Source organism: Staurois parvus, unplaced genomic scaffold, assembly GCF_062004578.1.
Source record: "Staurois parvus isolate SC_StPar_1 unplaced genomic scaffold, SC_StPar_1.0 ptg000096l, whole genome shotgun sequence".
Classification (NCBI taxonomy): Eukaryota; Metazoa; Chordata; class Amphibia; order Anura; family Ranidae; genus Staurois; species Staurois parvus.
This window is the reverse complement of record NW_028317892.1, coordinates 15,837,692-15,857,259: the sequence shown is the minus strand read 5'-3', so window position 1 is coordinate 15,857,259 and position 19,568 is coordinate 15,837,692. Positions and strand designations below refer to the sequence as shown.

Genomic DNA, 19,568 nt, shown 5'->3' with positions numbered 1-19,568 from the left:
TAATTTTTTCGGGTTTAGATGTTTAGGTGTTTATTATTATTATAATAATAATTTGTTTATTATATTTTTGAAGGGTTAGGGGGTTAATTATTATTTATTTATTAATACCTAGTATTTATGATTTTGTTTTGTTACTTGTGTATTTATTTTACATATATTTATTCATGTTATTATTATTATTTTAACAAAAACATTGCGACAAAATGCCAAAAACGCTCAGATGTGAATGGGGCCTAATCGGAAGTCAGATCACAGCAGCAAAAAAGAATGGAATTTGGTGTGACTGGGGTGACTGGGGTCTTAAACTTTTGGCAATAAAACCTGGAAGCTGATTGGTTTTTATGCAGAAGTGCACCTGATTTTGCACTCTGCAGCTTTAGTAAATAGCCCCCTTAGTGTCACTTTAAACCATTTAAATGAGGAGGGAGTATTCAGAAAGGTTTTGAAATGTGTGCAGACATCTCAGGGGGGGTTTATGCCATTGCACATGGTCTGCGTGTCGTTGCACTAACAGCACCAAATTACTTTAAAGAGGAACTTCGATCCCTCTCATGTTTTTTTTTCCGCTTTACCTATTGTCCACTGATGTTATGCACAATTCACAAACTCACCCAGCCAGCAAACCCAGCATTGTCCCACTGTGATCCCCTATGTTCCTGCCAGACATCTTGTCTGTGCTGCCATCTTTTTTCCTGGCATTATCAGGAGCCAGATGCCTCTTCCTGGTTCAGGCAGCCCAACCCCCTGAAGATGCAACACTAGGTCAACCCTCCTCCAGCCTCAAAACATCCTGGGATCCCTTAGACCCAGTTCACACTTGAACGTGTTTCAGCGCGAAGCTCAACGCTCAAAAGCACTCAACAAGTGTTTCAACTTTATTTCCAATGGCCCCTGTTCACACTTGAATGTTCTGTCTGCCTGTAGCAAAACGCCTGTCGCTCAAATAAGTACTTGCCCTAATTTGCAGGCAGATCTGAGCATTTTGTCCCCATAGACTTGAATGGAACACGCCTGAACAGTGGGAATGAGCATTATTTCAAGTTCTTTTTCAGGTGTTTGCAGCTCAAAAAGCAGCTCTTTCTATTGGCCACAACAAAAACGCCTAAATGAAAAATGCCTGAAAAAATACCTATATTTGCAAATCTTCTAAAAAAACGCTCAAAGACGCTTGAGAAAAAGCCTGAAAAACGCTCAGCTCAGTGTGAATGGAGCCTAAAGGCTTCAGAACATAGGAGACATCATTCTCACTAGAGAGAATGACAGCTAGGGAGGTAGCAACAGACACATCAGTTGTTTACCTTACTGTTGAATGGAGCAGTTGAAACTAGTGACTTCTGAACACTTTTCTGGTTTGACGTTTTAGTTGTAGCTCAGCATGCCAAGTTTGGCAGACCTCTCCTAAAACACTCTAGTTATGCCACAATCAAGTGCCAAACACAGCTTGGGATAAATAAAAAAAAACCAAAAAAAAACAGCCATTGAGAAGGTGGAAGTTAACAACTCCCATCCACCTACAAACTGCAATCTGAAAAGCAATTCACCACAGATCACTTTTCAGAACCTTTCACCTATGTGGAAGAAGCCAAAAAGTTATATACAACAGTTTCTATAAATGTTGAATAGTGTGTGCCAAGCCAATGTGCTTGGTTAGTAATTGTTCTATAATATACACCATCACCACAGTGATGTAAAAGGGGTAGTGAGGAGGGGTGGACAGCGAGGAGCAGCACTGTAGGAGGGAGAGAAGAGGTGGATGGGTATGGACGGACAGCACACCAATATGATGCAACACATTAATGAGAAGTTCAGCAACACTTTTATTCATTTGGCACATAAAATGATAAATAGGTGCATTTTTTTCCTTTGCGCCAATTTATATTAACCCCTTGCTGCCTGCTCCTGCTGGCCCTTCAGGAAAAAGGGAGGTGGAGTTTCTATACATGTGACAGACATGATAGGCTGTTGCAGCAGTCACAGGATTGGGATCTCTGCCACTGGCTCTGAATCATGAATGACAGCTCGGTCACTGTGCTGCACAGCACACTGCAGACAGCTGACGCATTTATGTGTACAGCTGGTATATAGGTTAACCTGCTACCTTCATTTGTATATGTGGTATGCTGGCAAGAAGAGGCTAATTCCCCCCCCTATTGGGGCTCATTTACTAAAGGAGTTGAAAATCTTCACGTAATAACTATGTGACTATTCAATTCCATTGACCATCCATGTGAAAAGCAAATTCCTATTTTGCTAGTTTCATTGGCACATGATTGGATAGCAGAAGTGAGTATTCACGCACATTCTAAACCCTTATACACCCCGGTTACATCGGGCGATTTGCATGCCATGTGACTTGGAAATCGTATGCCAAGTCGCACCCTATTGTCCGCTATTACAGCGGTCATATCGGTGCGGTTCCAACTTGGTCGATTTCTAAAGTAGTACATGCACTACTTTTGTTGCGATTTGCATAGACATCTGTGTCAGATGTCTTGCAAATCGCAATTGAAATGGGCAGGTCACCCGATTTTGAAATTGTGCGACTTCACTAAGTCGCACGATTTCAAAATTGGCTTTCATGTGTCCGGGGGCTTAGTCTCGGTTCATACTGATGTGGTACAAGATTTGCAGTAATTCCTGTGCAATTCTCATACCACATCACAGTTGCATTGTGTTCGTGCGATCTGCTGCGGATGTCAGTGTTAAAGTGAAACGTCACTCTCTCAATCAGTATGGACTATTTTTAATCTTTGTGCTGCTAGCATTTATAAATAGATAGGAAATTACATCATATTTACTTGTTTTAAACTTTGTTTATTACATTTCTTCAGTTATTTCCTGGTTTCAGTGCCTAGGCAAATGATGTCATACATCCCAGGAGTCCTCAGGAAGGGAGGGCCTGAACTAAGGGCAGATGGATTCCAGGAAGTAAATGCTACATAATTCAGCTGCCCTCACTCAATATGGCTACTTCCAGAAATGCCAGGGGTTGTTTTTCAGAATGGTTTCTCAGCAAAATAAAGCATGGAGTCATGGATGGATGGGGGGAGTTTGCTTTGAATATTAACAGTGAATGAAATAAAATTTTAAGTTTGTGGTGCTCAGATGCAGTGCAGTTCCACTTTAAGTTAACTACACCCCAAAAACAGGTCGCAAAACTGAATGCGATTGCCTAAATCGGATCACATAGGTGAGAACACCGATGCGATCCGATTGCAGTGCGGCAAAAAACAAAGGTGCCTGCACCTTTTTCATGTCGATGTGGTGTAATTTGCGCTATGCAGAATGAATGGGCTCAAATCGCACTGCACAGAATCGCGCGTGATTTGAATAGGAATGCGGTGCGATTCCTGTGCGAATCACATGCGGTTCCCCCCACCGCATCAGTGTGAACCAGGCTTTAGAAAATCAGTCTCATTGTATTAGCTTCCATTTGTTGTTGAATTGAAGAACACTCATATTTATCATGCGTCAACAATGATTTTATTAGATTTAGAGCTCCTTCACACAGTCAGAAAAATTGTTGTGTTTAGATGCATATTTTCTGCATGAAAGAAAGCTCCTATCTAAAATATGCACCTAAAGTATACACATTAATATGCGTTTATGTGTAAAAAATCTGCAATTCTAAGGGCGTAGCTCTGCCAACAAGAATTTTTCTTTCATGCAGAAAATACTGTACATGTCCAAATGCAGCATTTGTTTCTGCTCGTGTGAATGAGCCCTAAAGATAGAATATAAGAGCATAATATTTATTATATTGCATCATGAAATAGAGTGCCATGACTAAGAGAGAGACAGACTGTTTTTGTAATACAGCTGAGAGCTCCTGTTCACGCTGGTTGTTCAATATACAGGTTTTCTCTAATAAAATAAAGCCTATCAGGCAGGTCTTAATTCCATTTCATATGTAAGTTGTCAGCTGATGGTGGTTTGAATATATGTTTAAATTGGATTCTAATGAAATTGTATTCTTGATTTGGCTGATACTATTATGGCTCTGCAATTTCACCTTTTGGATGTTTTACTTAGGGAACATGACATATGAAAGCATGCTTATCTTTTCATTGAGATTAGTTGTATCAAAGTATCAAAGCAAGATCACATGAAAACAGCAAAGATAGAAAATTACAAATGACTCATCTCCCTTCAAATCTAACTAAATGAATGATGTATATAATATAATCCATGTCATGTTCACAAATCAAGGGATGCATACAAGTTACGTATATATTTTCCCAAATTGGGTGTGGATACAGGACTCTGGTGTGCAATTTCCCTTTGTGCTGGAAACCTAATCTGTCTTGGATCCCAGACTTTCATAATAGAATTGTAAGACAAGACATATACTGAATGTTCCCTAGACAGATTTCAAGATCAGAAAAGAGAAATACTGTAGTTAGTAGTAGTCTCATTCAGTGAACTTGTTTTGTAATGTTGGAGATGATTCACAGCTTGCTTAGCCATACCTTTTCTTTGGTTCTGATCAATATAAGAAACTTATACCAGCATTCATAGCCCTTTTTAAAATAGAAATTTTTTTTTTTTTATGTTATTTAATCTAATTACAGGTATTTATACAGCATTGACAACTTAAGCACTGCTTTAAGCCTGGTACACATGATGAGAATATCGGACGAATGATTGTCCTTTTTTTTTCTTTTTGTATGCTAGTCTCATATCGAAAATCAAGAGGTTATGAAAATTCTCGTATGACAGAATAAAGCTTTTTATTATTGTATTGTATTGTATTGTATTCTTTCGTTTCTGAGCATGCGTGGTATTGTACAATATTGTATTGTATTCTTGCGTTTCTGAGCATGCGTGGTCTTGTACAATATTGTATTGTATTTTTTCATTTCTGAGCATGCGTGGTCTTGTACAATATTGTATTTTATTCTTTCGTTTCTGAGCATGCGTGGTCTTGTACAATATTGTATTGTATTCCATTGTTTCTGAGCATGCGTGGTATTGTACAATATTGTATTGTATTCTTTTGTTTCTGAGCATGTGTGGTATTGTACATTATTGTATTGTATTCTTTCGTTTCTGAGCATGCGTGGTATTGTACAATATTGTATTGTATTCTTTCGTTTCTGAGCATGCGTGGTCTTGTACAATATTGTATTGTATTCCTTTGTTTCTGAGCATGCGTGGTATTGTACAATATTGTATTGTATTCTTTCGTTTCTGAGCATGCGTGGTCTTGTACAATATTGTATTGTATTCTTTCGTTTCTGAGCATGCGTGGTCTTGTGGAATATTGTATTGTATTCCATTGTTTCTGAGCATGCGTGGTCTTGGCTGCTCAAATACTGTACTGATTAAACGAAAATCGTTTGTTCTGTTATCATACGAGAAAACATTTTGTGCTTGTCCCTTATAATTTTGCATAATTCTGTCGTGGTTGGCTCTCGAAAGCTTTGTACTAAGTCCTCATGCACACTTGACATTTTTACAGCTGCTGTTTTTGGCTTTTGATGTTTTTTTCTACAGCCAGTAAACCCCCCAGCATGTTATCCTATGTGTCCATGCACACATAGACTGTAATCAACGTTTTTTGGCTGGAAAAAAACCCCAGGACTAGTGGGTTTCTAGAGGAGTTTTTTAGTTGTAAAAATGCTCTAATGCTAAAAACGCGGTAAAACGCCACAGACCAGTGTTTTTTGACGTCTTTTTTAGTTGGGGTGTCTAAAATACTAAAAACCACTAAAAATGCAAACGCGGGAAAACGCTGCTATTTATGGCAAAACGCCACTAAACGCTAATGCAAAAACGCTAAAAAAAGCTGAAAATCTTACTTTTTTAATCGGATAATAACTTCGAAAGCTGTATTTTTCGGTTGATTTTCTGATTGTGTATGCTAGGCTTTACATATTGTATGTTCATACAGCGGGTAAAATAAGTATTGAATACATCACCATTTTTTTGGGTAAATATATTTCTAAAGGTGCTATTGACATGATATTTTCACCACATGTCGGTAACAACCCATGCAATCCGTACATACAAAGAAACCAAAACAAATAAGTTCAGAAATTAAGTTATGTGTAATAAAATGGAATGATGCAGGGAAAAAGTATTGAACACGTTAACTGAAATTTTTTAAATAATTTGTACAAAATCTTTTGTTGGTAATGAAATCTTCAAGACGCCTCCTGTATGGAGAAACTAGTTGCATGAATTGCTCTGGCATGATTTTGGCTCATTCTTCCACACAGTCTTCAAATCTTGAAGGTTCCGTGGGCCTCTTCTATGAACTCTGATCTTTAGTTCTTTCCATAGATTTTCTATTGGATTCAAGTCAGGTGATTGGCTGGGACATTCTAGCAACTTTGTTTCCTTTCTTTGAAACCAGTTGAGAGTTACCTTGGCTTTGTGTTTGGGATCATTGTCATGCTGAAATGTCCACCCTTGTTTCATCTTCATCATCCTGGTAGCTGGCAGCAGATTTTTATCAAGAATGTCATGGTACATATTTCTAATCATCCTTCCTCAATGATATGAAGTTTGCCAGTTTGTTCCCACCTCCAGACTTCACTGTTGGCATGGTGTTTTTGGGGTGATGTGCAGTGCCATTTAAATTCAATTTTGGTCTCATCTGACCAGACTATATTCTCCCGGTATTTCACAGGTTTGTCTAAATGTTGTGCAGCAAACTTTAAATGAGCTTCAACATGCTTTTTCTTCAGCAATGGAGATTTGCGTGGTGAGCGTGTATACAGGCCATGGCGGTTGAGTGCATTACTTATTGTTTTCTTTGAAGCAATTGTACCTGCTAATTCCAGGTCTTTCTGACGCTCTCCAAAGGTGGTCCTTGGCTCTTGGACAACTCTTCTGATAATTCTTTTTACTCCTCTGTCAGAAATCTTGCGAGGAGCACTTGGTCTTGGCCCATTTATGGTGAAATGATGCTCTTTCCATTTTCAGATTATGGCCCCAACAGTGCTCACTGTAAAATTCAGAAGTTTAGAAATCCTTCTGTAACCAATGCCATCAATATGTTTTGCAACAATAAGATTGTAAAGGTCTTTGCTTTTACCCATCATGAGATGTTTTTTGTGTGACACCTTGGTAATGAGACACCTTTTTATAGGCCATCAGTTGAGACTGAACCAGCTGACAGTAATTTGTACTGACACGGGGCAGGATTGCTTTCTAATTACTGATAGATTTCAGCTGGTGTCTTAACTTTCCATGCCTTTTTCCACCTCTCTTTCTTCATGTGTTCAATACTTTTTCCCTGTGTCATTCCATTTTATTACACATAACTTAATTTCTGAACTTATTTGTTTTGGTTTCTTTGTATGTATGGATTGCATGGGTTATTACCAACGTAGTGAAAATTTCATGTCAATAGTACCTTTAGAAATATATGTACCTAGAAAATGGTGTCACGTTCAATACCTTTTTTATCCGCTGTATCAGTCCCTGCCCTTAACCTCCCTGAAGGTATTCCCGAGTGTAGCTCGGGGTAAAGTTTCAGCACCACAAGCGGTAACCCCGAGCTACACTCTGGAATACCCTGCAGCGTTGCTCCGGGATCCCTGTTTCACTTACCTTGTCCTGCGCTCCCACGATGTCCCCCCTGCAGCGTCCCCAGCCATCTCCTCCGGCCGATGCCAGCATCCGTCTTCTGGGTTCCATTCCCTGGGACGTCATGACGAACGGGAAATTTAAAAATTTTAAAAAGTGACATTCACTCAATACACTAAAATCACACAATATAACACTCTATCAAACCATTTCACATACATTTTGTCCCTAGTGCTTTGTCCTGTGCCCTGCCTGCATTTTTACTGTTCTTTCTGCCTGGAACTGAGAAATGTCCATGGCGTCCAAAAAGCGCCCCTTTAGGTCAAAAGCAGTTTTAGACCAGCTAGAGAACAGCAATTCGTCATCAGACACTGAAAACGATTTTGCGACTAAGATCAGTGATGTGCGAACTTGGCGCTCTATTTCAAATTTAAGTGTTTTTGGTTTGATTACATTATTGAATTAAATTTATTATTATATTATTATTTTTTATGATTATTTATTAAATTATAATTTATGCTTTCGTGTTTCAAATTTAACATACCCGGGATGTTTACTAGACTCTTGTTCGGACAGATTTCATTGAGTTATTCCTAAAAATTACAGGCCTACAATAAAAAAACTACATATTTCCATGCAAAAAAAATGTACCGCTTTGAGCACAGAAATACTGACATAATCATACCACTAGGGAGGTTAAGGAGCTTACAGGATAAAGTCCCTATCTCACAGCTACAATTTAGACAAGAGCCAGTTAATCTAGCCTGTCTTTGGAGTGTTGGGAGGAAACCAGAATACCAGGAGGAGACCTACTCAAGCACAGGGAGAACATGCAAACTCCACGCAGATTGATGGGAAGTGCTAACCACTAAGTCTAGCTTCACATTTGTGCAGGTGGTAGGGCTTGCATTTGTGTGGACACAGCAGCCTATTCATTTGAATGGGCTACTGTACCCATGTTTCCTGCAGGGAAAATCCCCCTGACCCTTTTTTTTTCTTTAAACTCAGCCGCATGAAACTGCATGGTACTTTAACACTATGCAGTTGCATGCACCTGAAAACATGCAGCGTTTCCTGAGGTGGGGGTTTAATTTTGGCTGCAGGTACACTTTACACACATTCCTGCATCCTCAATAGTGTGAACCTGTCCTAAGCCACTGTACTGTTAGGATCAGCTAGTTATGATTGTAGCAATTATTTGTTTTAATTTTAAAGAAATGAGGGGTTAACCCCTTTTCTCCTAGCCCCCTTTTAATTGGGTCTTTCCAGGTGGATGGGAAGGATTGCCCGGTCAAATAACCACTGTGATTGCCTGTCATAGTGGTTACTTGATTGGGAGCCCATCCCGTGAATTCCTGATCAGGTATGTGTATAGCATTTGCTATACACAGGACAGGGAGTTCTGGACAGGGAGAAGCCCAGAAAAAATGAAGACTGCTGGATCAGGTGCAGATCTGCCTGCATACTGACAACTGGAAGTCTACTGCTTCACTGCTGGAACTTCTCAGGGTCAGTAGGAAATGTGGTGTACTGAAGTGAATGGTGGGGTGTACTGAAACTAATGGCGTAGGGTACTGATTGGGGTAAATGATGGTGATTTAAGTACCCCTGCAGTTAGTCCTAGATGGCAGTTAGGAGCTCCCTGCCCAACTGTGCGCAATGGTGGATTATCACTAGGGTTAAAACTTAAAACATGCCCCACCACATACCGAAATAAAAGAAATGGGAGGTCTGGTGGGTTCTTACTCCTCTTGAGGCCAGCCATAATACCTTCTCTCTAGTGAAAAAAATATAAAGCATAGTGTGGGGTAATAGGCCAATCATATGCTGTACTGTCTTTACAGTGTCATACACTGGGGAGAAGATATTGCCAAATGTGAACAAATTAATGTTATTGCTGTATATATCCTTTAAAGAGTTGATACTGATGTGGGGAAGAGGATGTGGGTATACAGTATGCAAGTACAGTGAGCCATGGAATGTCATGTTAAACAACTGATAGTGAGGGGTGGAAGGAGATGGAAAGAGGTGATGTGGGGTAATTTATGCAGTTCGGTATGTTGCCCTAAACAGAAAAAGAAAATTGATAAAGGAGAATGGATAGGTGCAGGAAGGTGTATGGAGAGCATGCCGGGAGATGGACAGGCAACAGTGGAATTGTGTCTATTGTCTGGTCACCATCTAGTGCTACCTTTCATTTTTTACCCCAGAGGAACTCTTCAAATAATTTTCAGGTTTCAGGGAACCTCTGTTAAATTTAAGTCATGGCAATCAGTGAGAAACAATGCCCCTCTCACACTGATCGCCATGGAAGAAAGCAAGCCTTACAGTGGAGATCAGAATGCCACCCTTTTGGGAAGCTAAAAAGATCATTGATGTCATGCAGCTGGCTCTGCCAAATGGAACCAGACCCTCAACTATGCAGGCACCATCAGAGGTGAGGACAGTCAGACACTACTGAAGGAACCCCTAGCAACCTCATGTGGAACCCTGGTTGAGAATAGCTGCTCTAGTATGTACAGTTGAGTGTGTTGAAAAAAGTGAATAAAGTTCAAAATCCTTCTAATCGCTTTTATTTCCATACACACAAATGCATTGGGAACACTACACGTTCTATTCCAAATCAAAACATGAAGAAAAATATATCAAATTTGTGTTGTTCCTCTAAAAAAATTGAAGAAAAGTGAATATTAGACTGTTCAAAAAAATAGCAGTGTTTGTATTCTTCTTTACAAACTCAAACATTCACTATATAAACTGAAAAATGTTTGAAGATTTTGCTTTCCTTTGAATTACTTAATTAATATTTAGTTGTATAAGCACTGTTTCTGAGAACTGCTGTACATCTGTGTTGCATGGAGTCAACCAACTTCTGGCACCTGTGAACAGGTATTCCAGCCCAGGATGATTGGACTACATTCCACAGTTCTTCTCTATTTCTTGGTTTTGCCTCAGAAACTGCATTTTTGATGTCACCCCACAAGTTTTCTATTGGATTAAGATCTGGGAATTGGGCTGGCCACTCCATAACGTCAATCTTGTTGGTCTGGAACCAAGATGTTGCACGTTTACTGGTGTGTTTGGGGTCGTTGTCTCGTATGAACACCCATTTCAAGGGCATTTCCTCTTCAGCATAAGGCAGCATGACCTCTTCAAGTATTCTGAAGTATTCAAACTGATCCATGATCCATGGTATGCAATAAATAGGCCCAACACCGTAGTATGAGAAACATCCCCATATCATGATGCTTGCGCAACCATGCTTCACTGTCTTCACAGTGTACTGTGGCTTGAATTCAGTGTTTGGGGGTCGTCTGACAAACTGTCTCCGGCCACTAGACCCAAAAAGAATAATCTTACTTTCATCAGTCCACAAAATGTTGCGCCATTTCTCTTCAGGCCAGTCAATGTGCTCTTTGGCAAATTGTAACCTCTTCAGCACGTCTTTTTTTCAACAGTGGGACTTTGCGGGGGCTTCTTGCAGATAGCTTGGCTTCACATAGGCGTCTTCTAATTGTAACAGTACTCACAGGTAACTTTAGACCTTCTTTGATCTTCCTGGAGCTGATTGTTGGCTGAGTCCTTGCCATTTTGGCTATTCTTCTATCCATTCGAATGGTAGTTTTTCGCTTTCTTCCACGTCTTTCAGGTTTTGGTTGCCATTTTAAAGCATTTGCGATCATTTTAGCTGAGCAGCCTATCATTTTCTGCACTTCTTTATATGTTTTCCCCTCTCCAATCAACTTTTTAATCAAGGTACGCTGTTCTTCTGAACAATGTCTGGAATGACCCATTTTCCTCAGAATTTCAGAGAGAAATGCACTGTAACCAGCATGTACAACATTTGCTGCCTTCTTCCTTTAAATAAGGGCAATAATTGCCACCTGTTTTTCAAAGAATGAATGACCTCACTAATAGAACTCCACACTGCTATTATTTTGAACATGCCCCTTTCAATTAGTGATTCAATTACACAGAATCAGCAGCATGCATGTCATGACTGTTGGGTCTGTTGGATTTCTATTACTCTACTACACCTGCTAGTAAATTATTTGACATGTACAAATATCATTTCTACCAAAAGCAGTGATTGATCAGGTTAGTGATGTCTGACTGCTATTATTTTGAGTACAACTGTACTTATTACCACAATAATTATTATTTGGACAATTTATTGTGTTTTATACATTGTGTTGTGTTTCAAGTGTTATATTGAACATAACTGGCAATGTGCCATTGTGTTACGCTACACATTTTATCATGTATTTTCACTTTTCTTCATGCAGATGAAACTGCATGGTACTTTTCCTTTGATGGAATTGCAAGTGCATTTTCACTGTCTCTATGTATGGATGCTGCACCAGTAGCATTCTCCTCTTCTGTATGCTGGGCATTTTTACACAATCTGTTTTCATTCTGTATGTATAGATGCTGCACAGTAGCACTTTTTTGTATGCTGGATGTAATTCCCAGGTCTACTCTTATTCTCTGTGTGTGCACAGAAGCACAGTAGCACTTCTCTTGTTCGTTTAACTAGAAATAATTCCTGCTAGGTTCTAGTTATTATCACAGTAATCTTTCAGACGATATGATTTAGTTGTGTTGTAGGTTTAGTTGTGTTTGTTGTGTTTTATATTGCATTTATGCATTTATGGGTGGTAGCATGTTGCATTTATGTATACAACAAATGGTATACATAATCTTTGTTATGTATTAGATATTACTTTTTATTACTTTTCTCCATGCAGATAAGCCCCATTGTATTCTTTACAGCATCAAGCAGTACAGTATGTGCATGTATGCATACTGCACAGTATCACTTCTCTAGTTTTATATGTTGGGTAGGTTACAATATCTGTTCCTATTCTGTATGTACGAACACTTCACATTACCACATCTCTTGTTCTGTAACTCTAATTACTGTATCAGTACATGTTCTAATTTTGTAAGTATGTACTGTATGAGGTACATAATATATTACCAATAATTGAGGCCTTCTTGATGTTCTCAGTATGGCCCATGATAATTTGTAAGTGTCACATGGTTTCCTATTGTATGAAAAGGTCGCTGAGTTACTGTATTTTAATATACTGTACAAACTTATTCCATGAAAACATTTTTTGTTTCTTACGTTTTATGCCCAGTAAAAAAACAATTACATAATGTAATCACTATGTTATATTTGAATACGTTACTCCTGATGGTAGCTCTTTAACCTCCCTGGCAGTTTTCCCGAGTGTAGCTCGGGGTAAAGTTTCAGTACCACAAGCGGTAACCCCGAGCTACACTAGGGAATGCCCTGCAGCGCTGCTCCGGGATCTCTTCTGCACTTACCTTGTCCTGCGCTCCCGCGATGTCCCCCCTGCAGTGCCCCGGCAATGTCCTCCGGCCGATGCCGGCATCTGTCTTCTGGGCTCCGTTCCCTGCGACGTCGGGATGTATGGGGGACGGAACGGCAGGAATTTTAAAAATGTGAAAAAGTGACATTCATTAATACACTAAAATCACATAGTAAAACATTACTGTATCAAAGCATTTCACATACATTTTGTCCCTAGTGCTTTGTGTTGTGCCCTGCCTGCATTTTTACTGTTCTTTCTGCCTGGAAACTGAGCACTGTCCATGGCGTCCAAAAAGCGTCCCTTTAGGTCAAAAGCGGTTTTAGACCAGCTAGAGAACAGCGATAGTAAATTAGAACTACTTGCAGAATTGTGTGATAATGATTTGTGGGGAAATTCGTCATCAGACACTGGAAACGATTTTGTGACTTTGTTCAGTGATGTGCGAACTTGGCGCTCTATTTCAAATTTCAGTGTGTTTGGTTTGATTATATTATTGAATTAAATGTATTATTATATTATTATTTTTTATGATTATTTATTAAATTATAATTTATGATTTCGTGTTTCAAATTTTAACATACCCGGGATGTTTACTAGATCCTTGTTCGGACAGATTTCAGTGAGTTATTCCTAAAAATTACAGGCCTGCAATAAAAAAACTACATATTTCCATGCAAAAAAATTTACCGCTTTGAGCATAGCAATACTGACATAATCAGACCGCTAGGGAGGCTACACCATCAAAATGTTTTGAGTACCTGGTTTCACTCTCCCACCTTCCCCATGAAGGACCCAACCACCTGTAAAGAAAATAATATAATACACTGAGGTGGTCTTATGCATTTGAGCATCATATGTTGCTGATTGCCAACTCCTACTTTCTTTAAATCGCAAAGCTTTCTTTTCATCCAATAAAACATTGCTTCAGGTTGACTTATCTATGTTATCTGTGCTTTAAAAAGACCCTGTGGCATCCAAAATACATTTCAGAAAAAGGCATACCTGGAAGAAGACACTTTCCTGCAGCCTGCTCCAATGCATGTTGCTCTATTGCAGAGAACTGGTCCTCCAAAGTCCACTTTTCCTGGAGCTATGAGCTCTGTGGCCCCCCCTCAGCTTTCACTGGTTCCTCCCTAGAAACCAGTGAGAAGCAAGGAACCTCAGAGATCGACACTCCCATAAGCACTGATTTCCCAGTGGTACCAGTTGTTTGCAATGGAGCAACATTAAGTGTCGAGGACTGCAGGATAGGTAGGTATTCAGTTTCTTCTTTTCAGGTATATTTTTTGCTCAAACATTTTTTTTATGTCACAGGGTCTCTTTAAATGCCAGTTTACCATGTGTGGAGTCATCACAGTTTTATTTTACATAAATGGAATAACTTTCCTTTTAAATGGTCCTTTTACTTTAAGAACAGAAAATAGCTGCTGAAAGGTTTAAGTTGCAGGCATCAAGAGGTGTCTGAACATATCAGCAGTTGATTTTAGAACTCCCGTGCTGCCAGAATGCTAGGGCACAGCATCATCTCTTCATGATGGTTCTGAGGCTTGCCCACCTGCTTCTGATTTTCACATACTTCAACCCCCAAGGTGGTTGGGAACCAGGGGCGGACTGACAACTCATGGGGCCCCCGGGCAATAGGGGATAATGGGGCCCCTGTGTCCTTTCTCAAACTCAAAAAAGCCTATGAAAAAGGTACCAGGGGCATGTCATGGGGCCCCCTAATGACCCCAGGCCCTCAGGCAGTGCCCGAGTTTCCAAATGGTCAGTCCGCCCCTGTTGGGAACAAAGCTAGGAACATTGGTGGGTAGACCTAATGATCCAAAGGGACATAAGGAGCTTGTGGCTGACCCAGACCCCTGTAACTCATATACAGTATATTTCTTTTGAAATGACTGACACACTTTTTATATAAAAAACATTTTCTCTTTTTTTTCATTTTTATTATATCAGCACTGCAAATTGCATGCAACCTTTTTACGTGCCCTTCCTGCCTACATGCATGAACTTCATAAACTGTTGCACATACGTGTTACATCTCTGAACTGTGGTCCACTGCTGGACCACAATTGGGAGACAGGGAAAAAATATTGTTCTCCTATAAAAGGAAGTGCCTGCAAAAGGACCTTCATGGCAGGATCACCTGGTATTAATTTAATAGAAGCTGCAGATTTCAAAGTATTAACTACTTAAGCTCCAGAAGATTTTACCTGCTTCCTGACCAGGCCATTTTTTGCTATACGATACTGCGCTACTTTAACTGACAGTTGCGTGGTCATGCAACGCTGCACCCAAATGAAATTTATATATTCTTTTCAAACAAATCGCTGTTTCTTTTGATGATATTTGATCACCACTGTGTTTTTTATTTTGTAATATATAAATAAAAAAAGACCATACACTTTGGTGAAAAAAACAATATTTTTTACTTTCTGCCATAAAACATCCAATAAAGAAATGTAAAAAAATCTAATTTCTTTATAAATGAAGGCCAAAATGTATTCTGCTACACATTTTTGGTTAAAATAATTCCAATGAGTGTATATTAATCGATTTGTGTAAAAGTTATACAGTCCACAAACTATGAGATATATACTGGAATTTATTTATTTTTATATACTAGTAATGGCAGCGATCAGCGACTTAGTGACTTATAGCGGGAATGTGCAGCGCAGTCTGACACTGACTGACACATTGTGGGCACTGACTGATACTGACATCTCCAGTGACACTAATACAGCGATCAGTGCTAAAAATATACACTGTCACTGTACTAATTATTATTATTATACAGGATTTATATAGCGCCAACAGTTTGCTCAGCGCTTTACAATATTATACACTGGCAAGGAAGGGTTAACATCTAGGGGAAATCAAAGGGTTAATTGTATGCCTAACAAGTGTTAGGGCCGGTTCACACTATAGAAATGCAGTCCAGATGTGTTCCGGATGCGTTTCTGCATGTGCGTTTTTGATGTGTTTCGGTGCATTTTTGTATGCATTTTTGACATGTTCTGGTGCTTTCTTGATGCGTTCCAGTTAATTTTTCCCCCTCTCTTTTTCTTTAATTTAAATTGGGACATGTGCGGTCCAGTGCATTTTAGGTGTGTTTTTGGTGCATTCCAGTGCGTTCTGGGGCATTTTTGATGCATTTTAGTGTTCCACTACAGTTCTGTGCAGGAAAAATGCAGCCTGCTCTACTTTTTTTTCTGCATCTGGAACGCACTGGAACTGCAAGCACTGATGTTAACTATGAGATTGACAACCATATAACCTACTTTCTGTGTGTTTTGGATGCGGACAAAAAGCAACTGGAACCTATGTGGTGTGAACTGGCCCTTAATGTGTTTACTGTGTGCTGCTTTGTACTACAGATTGATTTCTTTCTTTTCCCAGGTTAGCAGGGAGAAGAAACAAAGCTATCTCTCCTTCTGTTTAGAGATTTGCATTGTTTACCAACACAGGCCTCTAGGCTGTGATTTGTCACAGCCAATCAGCAGGTCCCGGCCATGAATGATTGGACTAATATAAGTATGCATATTCCATGCTTATTGGATTTTCATGGAAGCTGGAAATCACTGTAGTAGACTGCTACTACAGTGATCACTGCAATCTTCTGACTTTGGTACCCAGTGCCTAACCCACTGCTTATCACTGCCCACCTCTCCACTTTATCCATTCAGAGAATGCTCTGCATTCATTGAGAAATGTGTGGAATTCTGGGAATGGTGCCAGTTATGAATGGTCGACCCCCTTTGTTCATTATGTAGCAGGGCAGGCGCTCAGCTTGGGACCCAGAAAACAGCAGCAATCACTGTGTTAGGATAGACTACTACAGTGATATGGCATATGCATACTTTTATTTGTCCAAACTGGAACAATGTAACTGTGCAAAACAATCCATACCTGAAATTTAGTGTTAAAGTAACATCATTTGTAAACTCAACAGACTGACTGGACCCTTTTGTAATAGGTGCATCAGAAAAGCAAGCCTTGGAAGTAAAGTACTGAGCTCTGGCCAGTGGAGTGCCTAAAAGACCTAAAAGCCATTTGGTGGTTTACATTTCAGCATTTAAACCTGAAATAACATTTGGGTGTAATGACCTTTTAAAACATAAGGTATTGAAGGGATGATTTTCGAAATACGCATGTTTAAACACTCTAGTGCAGTGGTTCTCAACCTGTGGATCGCGACCCCTTTGGGGGTCGAACGACCCTTTCACAGGGGTCCCCTAAGACCATCAGAAAACACATATTTCCGATGTGTAAAGAGCAGCTACTGTGTAGAAAGCAGCTGCTGTTTTGAAAGCAGCTACTCTGTTAAAAGCAGCTACTGTGTTGAAAGCAGCAGTATTGGAGGTAAAAAGACACTCATGAATTATAATTACTGGGTAAATAATTTTATGGTTGGGGGTCACCACAACATGAGGAACTGTATTAAAGCGTCACGGCATTAGGAAGGTTGAGAACCACTGCTCTAGTGGGTGGCCACTTTAAATTCCCCAGATTTCTCTTTTGTGTCTCCCTGATCCATTTTGGCTAGGTGAAATTAACACATTCTAGAGTGAAAACTTAATTAGTAATTCAGCCTTTGTGTATTATGTGCTAGGCATATTAGAATTATTGGTGTTTCTTCAGTGGTGATTACTATGAATAGTCATGGATTAATTGCTTACTCATAGAGCATAGTTTACAGTGGAAGCACTCTTTATTACTTTGATGTTAACCCTTGCACAGCCCTTGACCTTGCAGTATCTTCTCCCTCTTGCATATATATATAGTTATTAGGACTGATTAGGCTTGTACAGCTGTATTACACTTCAAGGCATTCAATTACTGGTGTATAGTAGAACACTTTAAATACAATTTACTTTTCCCATTCATGCTGCTATATCATCAGCTGTGGCGTCAGGAGCTCTTGACTCTGCTCTACTTTGATAGTCGAGGTACTAGCTCATTGTCGTAAATCTCACACTGTTTTTACCATTCTTTTTTATATTTAACCTGGACAGTCTTGGTAGTAATGTTAACTATTTGTAACTGTTGCATAACTATATTTGCAATATACAATATGGTATCCGAGCTGACCCAACAACTCCACATTCTGTTATTTAAAAGGCATGCTTATTTTAGATGCCATAAATGTTTTCTGTTTTGTTGCAGCTGTTGTATTACACTTATATTGCATTTTGTTTTAAAGACCAATTCTGGGCACCCACAATCAGAGAACACCCCCTACTCCCTTGAGGTCCTTCTGACAGTATGTTATTTTATTTTCTACCGCTTGTTCTAATTTATTCAGGTTGGTGCTCTTCCTCTTCAATGTTTTGCTGGTGGAGAGCAGTCCTGGATGATGCAGAAGCAGCAATGATGTGATGACATTAACACTGATTTCTGCATCAATTCTGCGTAGTATAGGGTTCCATGCTCAGGGGTAAGCCATGATGCCCTGCACACATGGCTTTTCCTCTTCTGGGTCAAGTGATGCTGGGCATCTTGTGGGAAAAATTTGTGCTGAAGTCAGCTCTGGGCGTATTGAAAACACTTGTTGGGTATTTTAAACTGAGCCTGGAGTTGAAATGCTGCCATTGCTTATTTTTCTGAAAATGTTAGCTGACTGTCCTGATGACCCAATAGGTTTAGTACTGTCACAAACCTGGAACAAATTAAAAGTTCTGAGTTCGTTTTTGACTTTTTAGAGCTACATACAGTACATGATCCATGTAAGTTCCTCTGAAGATATTGAAGATTGAGTCAAACAGCTATGTTTTCAGTCTTCTTGGAATAGATATCAAAAAGAGTGACAGATGGGATAAAATACCTTTCCTGGAAAAAAAGTCTGTCGCAGTTACCTCTTAGTGCTGGTCACATATATGAAGGCCTGTCTGCTAAAGTAGAGGATCAAAGTTCTAACTGGCTGATTTTTCTCACAGACCCTTCCACATGTGGCTATCAAAAACCCCCAGCTCTTTTATTATTTAGATTTATGTGGGCATTTGAATATAGATCTTCACTAGTGCATTTCTCTGATGTTAGCTCTTACGCTAGGTTCACATATGTGCGGGTGGTGCGGCTGCAGATCCGCAAAAAAATCCGTGCAGCCACACCACCCACACAGAGGAATGCGGACCCGCAGGCGGGTGCCATTAGTTCTAATGGCACACCGCCCGCACTGGAAAACACAACCTTACTGGGAACCGAGGATTTTCAGAAGTGCAGAGACTTCTTCCTTGCGTGTCACGGGGCACGGGGCACGGGAGTCCATTCAAATGAATGGGCTCTCGTGCCCGCTCAACAAGTGGCCCGCATGGCTGCATATATGTGAACCAAGGGTAAAATTAATACAGCAATAAAACCTAATAATGTATTCTAATCCATCTCCAGTTTATGAAAAACTAAAAAAAAGTTTTGCCTTTAGTTATACTTTAACTATGTATTTTAATAGTATACTGATAGATTAACAGTATAGACTATAAACAGTATAAGATGCTTTGGTTTTGGATAGCAGTTTTTCTAGTGATGTGATATCATGATTTAGAGCATGATGCATACATGTTAGTTCTCTTCCTTTATACACTACATTTTCATTAGACCTAGCTATGATGATGTTACAAGCATTTCATCATGTGACAGCACCTTGATGCAACCTGATTTCTGTTTTGACTCACTTGCGTTTCATGGTGCAGTTGA

The 19,568-nt window shown here is 39.6% G+C and overlaps 1 protein-coding gene across 2 annotated transcripts in view; it reads left to right on the top strand.

The window, feature by feature from the left end:
• Positions 1 to 19,568, top strand: part of KIAA1958 (KIAA1958 ortholog) — a 90,200-nt gene that overhangs the window by 6,373 nt on the left and 64,259 nt on the right. The gene's annotated exons all lie outside the window — the stretch shown is intronic.